At 44.1% G+C, this 6749-nt stretch overlaps 1 long non-coding RNA gene across 2 annotated transcripts; it reads right to left on the bottom strand.

Moving 5' to 3' along the window:
- Window positions 1-1001: 1001 nt before the first annotated feature.
- LOC134455039 (uncharacterized) lies at window positions 1002-2707 on the bottom strand. Of its 2 annotated transcripts, XR_010035982.1 has the most exons (4): window positions 2620-2707; window positions 2350-2528; window positions 2196-2265; window positions 1002-2106 (listed from the first exon to the last, which is right to left on the bottom strand). It is a non-coding gene; the product is annotated as an uncharacterized LOC134455039 (long non-coding RNA). The 2 variants fall into 2 exon arrangements; XR_010035981.1 differs by having other exon boundaries at window positions 2196-2528.
- Between the last annotated feature and the right edge of the window lie 4042 nt (window positions 2708-6749).

Below are 6749 nucleotides of genomic sequence, written 5' to 3'. Positions count from 1 at the left end.
ACCATGTTACAGACACTGAAAATGCAGCCGCAATTACATGCCTTCGCGCTTACCATTCACCGCCCATTGCTCTTCAGTCATTGATGGCGATAATGATGTGTAGGTGGATTGTACGAAGTGTCAGTTTTGTGCTTTTTATTTTCGGAAGAATTAGTATAATGGTTTCCTGATTATCCATCCCCCGACTCCGATTGAACGTCATCCTGACAGCTAGAAGACGCAGCTTTCCCACACCGCGGTCAAGTGTTAAAAATATTCGTGACACCAACCACTAAATTGTATCCCCATTAATGACAGTTTTTTTTAATGAGGGGAGGGGGGGGGTTGCCGACGCACGAGCGGTCTCTCTCCCAAAAAATATCCTGCGCTCGTGGGGATCATCATTCAGCAATGAACTTGATTTGGGCTCTATTTTAAAGAAAATGATGTACGTCTACTGTAATAGGCCTAACGTAGACCAAGTTCTAGAAGCCTTGTCTCTAACATGAGTGAACATCATTCAAGTTCAAGGTTGGGAACAACCCTGTTAAAAATATTTTCTTGTAAATCAATATCTTCAGCTCATCCACGCATCGACCATGCACTCCATCGTCTGACTTTTTTGATGGCGAATTTACCAGTCCCTCCAGTTTTTCGCGATTCAGCGATCGCGTGGATTCATGCAAATTCAATGATATTCCGCGTGATTCCTGTAAAGCCGCATTTTACCCGCAAATTTTCCCCTTTGTCCCCTTCAACATTCTGTGGAATTTATTGATTTATATTTTTGTCAAAAGAATAAAAATGTGACTCCAATAGGAAGCATTTTTGTTAATATGTCACTGAAACATTGAAAAATAATTGCCTGCTATTTCGCAAGTGGCGACCCTCATCTCAGCTCCTCCCCTCCCTCACACATACACGCAGGTGACGGTGCTGCACACCCGTGACTTTTTTTTAACAGCAGTAGCCTACTTTTCAGTGTGTAACAGTGGCACGTTTACAGTTAATTAAATTCAACTCAGCTCTTGCACGACTACGCCACCTAGGGTGGGGGAAGACAACCTAGGAGTGAAATTACCCCCCAAATTAGTAAACCAGGACACAGGTTCGGAGCACTCTTAGGCAGGAGTCAAGTTCGTGTTTATTCTCTTTTCACAAATACAATAGTAATACAGATCAATAAAATAGACATCCAGGTCATTGAGGTCAGGTGTGCAAATATGCAGTGGTGATGCAAGGGACAAATACTCATACATTACAAAATACAATATGGATGAATTGTATTACAGACAATATTGCACTGATCCCTATTAGACGCCCACAGGCGGGTCGTTATGTGGAGCAATATGGCCACAGGCCACACACACACACCACGCACGGCACCTGTGCGAGAGAGGAAGGGAGGCTACACTCAATCGTACGAACCGCCCCAATACGGGGGAGACAGGGCAATGGTGTCACTCTTAAAGGGGGGGGGGAGCTAGGCTTAGGCTAACCAATAGCAGCACGGTTGAAAAGGGATAGATAAAGACTAGGGAAAAGGCCACACACAATAAAGTACTCACACAAAAATAAAAAGAAAACACACACATCTACTACTACTACACGCAGCAAAATAGTAATAGTCACCCAAGTGCACACAGCAATGGAAAAGTGAGGGAATCCACCACCCGAAGACCGGCGCGCTATGGCAACTCCATACCTATCCAGGGAGGAGAGAAGAGAGAGACACTCAATAGCGAGAATGACACATACTAATGTATTACACAATTTGCATACACAGTGATGACTAGATGCAACTTAACTTTTGTATAGCAAGAGAGAAGGGAGAACTACACCGCCGTAAGTTGGCTGAAGGGGGTGTACACTTGCCTCCGGTGCCGTGCCTAGATGACAATCACACACGCATACAGACGCACAGACACACACGCACTCACAACACACACAGGTAACTAGACCTGCGCAGTGCGCAGCGAGGAGGCTGGCGTCCCAAGAAACGGGCCAGAAAATTAAAAACAATTAAACCAAACAAAAGCAGGACGAGCAGGTGGAGCCAGTCGGAACCGGTGCAGAGTGTGACGGCAACAAAACAGCAACCTCCGAGGAGTGTAGCTAGCAATCCCCCTGTAACAAACAGGTAGTTCTACCCATTACTCACTAGCCTAGAGGTAATTGGTGACAGCGACAATCAAGAGGAAGAAATGAATACTTACAGCGTCAGAGAGGCACCGCTAACCCGATCATAAATCCGTGGTTCGGAACAATCGCAATTTGGACCACACACTGAGGAAAGTGAGGGTAGATTTAGTGACTAAGGTCATCGTTACCATCGGAGGAACAACATCAACGTAGCATAGGCCAGCTTACCATCCACTGACTGCAGTCAGGTACCCAGGGGCCAACCACTGTGGCCACTCCAAGCCGGCGTAAGCACCACGAATCAGGCCTGCCACAGGGCACAGATGATGGGGCAACACACTGGTGCAGTATAGGCAGCGCGAAGTGAACGCCAGTTCACAGCAGAGTGCAGTTCCACACAAGAATGGCTAGAAGTGGAACGCAGTCACATAATCAGGTCCGTAATTCAGACAATACGGCGATCGGACACATCATAAAGTATGAATGTTAAATGCCTACCTGAAGGTACCAAATCTACCGGATAATGATCACGGCTAGCAGCAGCTCACATGCCAGCCGGCTTCCTTTGCCGGCAAAACAACAGCGGGGCGGAAAGAGAGACCCACGTCACGTCCAAAAACTACATTTATCAACATAAAAGTCCTGCCAGTAATGGGCCAGCCAATCACAGACAAAGGACCAACATCAGTCAGATTGAGGGGTGTAGACCAATCTGTCACAAGTGCAATCCCGGCTGGAAAAAGTATTGTTGCCCATCAGTGTTGCCAGATGAGGCTGATGATTTCCAGCACAAAAACTGCTAAAAACCCTTCTAGAAGCACAAAATCCCGCCCAATTCTATTGATATCTATGGCTAAAATTGGGCGGGTTTTTCTGCTTAATGCCATTTTCACACAGCCATCCTAAGCAGCCCAATCTGGCAACACTGTTGCTCATTTATCCATGACGAAGAAGTGTATGCAGTCATGAAATAGTGGCGGTGCTGTCGCACAGTAGCAAACATCTTAGGCTACGTTACATTTTTGCGCAACTTCTCCACTCTCCCCTGTCGCTTTCATGAGCATGCTACCCGACGGTCGTTGTCTGATCTTTTTTCAATGTTCGCTAATGTTTGTAATTTAAGGGTCTATGTCTATGCGTAGGCACAAGCCTTCTGATAACAATCACTGTAGTGCTGATCGCAAAGGATTCGGAAGTGTGGAGTTTTGCAACTTGTTTCAGTCAAGGACACCGAGATAGGAAGTGAACGGCCCTTCCACGCTTTCACTGTGTTATTGCAATAAAGTCTTGCGAATCCATGCAACCATGCACACAACCATGTCAACGAGAGCGTGTATGCCATCACAACTTTGCATCAAGCAAATAATATGCAACAGCTTGCAATACGAGCACGAGAGAGAGAGAGACGCGTCTTCCAACAGGTGACATTGTAACGCTTGCATACAACCTGGCTACTGTAGGCTACCCTGCGACGCTCTTCATTAGCCTACTGGTAGGCTGTAGCCTACTCACAAGTATTTTTTCATAACGCGCAGTCCCGTTTTCCCCCGAAGTCGTTCTAAAATATCGACAGAGATTTATGAGTGTCGCGGCCATGATTTTTTTTACACATTGGACGCACTGGCTTATAAGACGCTCTGGCAGTTTTTGACAATATTTTATTATTCTATTATATAGGAAGTGTGTTTCTGAATCTCTCTCTCTTTTGTCTTAAGCCTGCTAGACTGACTGATTGTGGTTTTCAGTTACCAAAAAAACCCAGAAAGGGATGCAAAATCTTTGCAAAAAATGAGAAAATGCCGCAAAATCAGGCATTTTGACCGCAAAAATCACAAAATCCTGGAGGGACTGATTTACGGACTGGCAACATTGTAGGCCATGCTTGTCCAAAGCCCGCGGGCCGGAGTTGGCCCGCGGCAGATTTTTAAAATGTGATTGAACATGGCCCGCACATTACATTTGACCTACATTGTAACTCTGTTGCAATTCTGAGTTTGAACACCAAGTGGCGCCACCCGCTAAAACTTCTCCACTTCCACCTGGCTAGTTGTTTCTTGTTTGTTACGGTAGTAGTCTTATCAGAGAAACAAGGGGAAAATGATGGTTGCTAATAAGTTGCTGCATCCAAAGGAAATATTTTGGCTTGACCACAAATGAGCAATGCCTTCTAACAAACACAGATGAACTAGTTTGCAAAATCCTATGCATGGGAACCCAGACCTGTTCACGCTGAGTTCAGGATGACAGGCTGGGAACTAGTAATGTGTCGTTCACGAACGAACCGTTCGTTTTGAACGAGTCTTTGAAGTGAACGAAGCGAACTAGTTCCCCGCCTCTCGTTCACTTCGTTCGTTGGTGAATCACCGGTCTGTCACTAGTCAGTCAGACAGTAGCAGAAGTGGTCATCCAATGAGCATTTTAATCTGCGCAAAGGGGCACCACTTTATCTCTTAATGTGATATCTTAATATTACCAGAGTTTTTACACATACCGGGTATTTAGTTCATAATTTAGAAGAGCGCAGCAGTTCACATAGTCCACAGTTCACAGCTCTGAACGAGCTGAGCTCTCGTTCCTGAACGAGGAGCCAGTGAACTGCAGCCAATGGTTTCCATGACCACGAATACACAACTTAACGTGGCAGAGACAAAGGCATACTTCTAGTTGGAAATGCCACTTGTAAATGATATTTTATTCTTTTTTAATGGGTGATACTGTTCAATACATAAAATTAATCTGCAAAATAGGTTTCAGGTGATATGTTTAGACACGAGGAGCACCTTAGATCTACACAGCACAGCAAGAACGAACTGCATTGAGCCCGTGAACGAGAGACCAGCCTGGGCGCATAGCAACAGTCTCCATGACCACGAATAAACAACTTAACGTGGCAGAGACGAAGGCATACTTTTTGGTTAAAAACAGCTTGTAATTGGGCTTTTTTGAATGTGTGCTGCTGTTAAATAAATAATATTACTTGGCAAAATGAGTTAAGTTGATATGTTTCGACATGAGAAGCACACAGGCAAAGTATGAATGCCCCCTCCTCCTCTCGTTCACTGAACTAGTTCGCTCGTCATTCACCCCTTGCTCTCCTGCATTGTGGCGTGACGTAATCAAAATGAACGACTGAACGAACTGTGAACGAACGAATTCCTCAGCAGAACTGAACGAAGAGAACGAACTGGCGCGAAAGAATCGCCATGCCCTTCACTACTGGGAACTAAAGCATGATGCTAAGATATTTTTCAAGTTTCAATTGGGGCCGTCGTAGTTTGTCTACTTTTTCATCACCTTGTCAAAATAAGATGTAATCGGCGGTTTGGTAGTAATGATATTATGGCATTGTTATGTTAGCGCCGTCCGTCACCAAATAATAGGAGACAGTTACGGCAACAGCTGCTTATAAACACTCCAAACTTAATTAGCGGTTAGCGTTAGCGATTGCTTAGCACTTTTATTTGGAACTTTAACCCACAGTTGGAATAGTATCATGCTGTGCTGTAAGCACACTTCGCACAAGTGACATTATTTTTTGATTGCTTTGTGAATCCATCCTGTAAAATTGCCTCTTTGGCTGTAGCAAGTTAGCTAAACATGCTAGGTTACGACAGAACTAGCTCATTTAAACTGAGGGAGGCACAGAGAGAAGAGCTGCCTTTTTGTTTTCATCCCTGCCTGCGTGCGTCTGAGAGAGAGGCACTTGATCTGATTGGATCAGCGCGAGTTTCACATTAACCCATGAAGTGACGGGGAACAGCAAGTAGTGGCTATAATGAGAATTATAATACAAATAAAACAGCATATAGACATGCATTGATTGATTGTAGGCAATAATAAAACAAATTTAATAATAATTAATAACAATTAATAATAAGCTTAATTGTTAACCGTGCACATGTGGATAATTCATACACTGACACAATAATATTGATGCAATTTTTGTTACCTTTTCTTACATTGCCTCTTGAAAATATTGGAAATAGCCTAAAATCATGGGCTACCAGACAGCTTTTGTCTCCCTTGTGTATTTGGTACCTTACCGGTCATCACACAATAGGCTATGTCACCGCTAAAGTGCGGCCCGGCCCCTTGTTCATTTTTCTGTATTCGGCCCTCACTAAAAAATGTTTGGACACCCCTGTTGTAGGCTATTGCGCATGGAACATTTGTGAGGCTATTGCTACGCAAGTAGGCTACGTTTCATTTCATTTCATAGGCCTTTCGGGATATAGGCTAAGTGAAATAGTCCCGCTGCCGCGTGGCGTGGGTTATTGTTTTGTGACGTGCATGTGGATGAACTTCATTGAAGTTGAAGTTGCGTGCAATACTGAATAGTGAACTGAAATTCAAAATAGGCTATGTCATTTTTTAGAACATTTTTCTCGGGTGCTGCTATGAATTAGGAGGAAACGTTTGACTCCGCTCACCGTGACCAAAGTATTTGCTCAACCGTATCTCACTCATTTCGTGAAGTATTCACGAAAAAAAACTTTAATTTTCGTGGTGCATTCACGTTATTGACCGCCTTTCGTAAAGTCTTCACGAAAATATTAGATTAATTTTCACGCTGCCTATTCACTAGTTTGATGCCCTTTCGGTAGCCTACCGTCACATGGTAATCAAAC

Source organism: Engraulis encrasicolus, chromosome 9 (assembly GCF_034702125.1).
Source record: "Engraulis encrasicolus isolate BLACKSEA-1 chromosome 9, IST_EnEncr_1.0, whole genome shotgun sequence".
NCBI lineage: Eukaryota > Metazoa > Chordata > Actinopteri > Clupeiformes > Engraulidae > Engraulis > Engraulis encrasicolus.
Note: the sequence above shows the minus strand (reverse complement) of the source record. Positions and strands in the feature narration are given on the sequence as shown.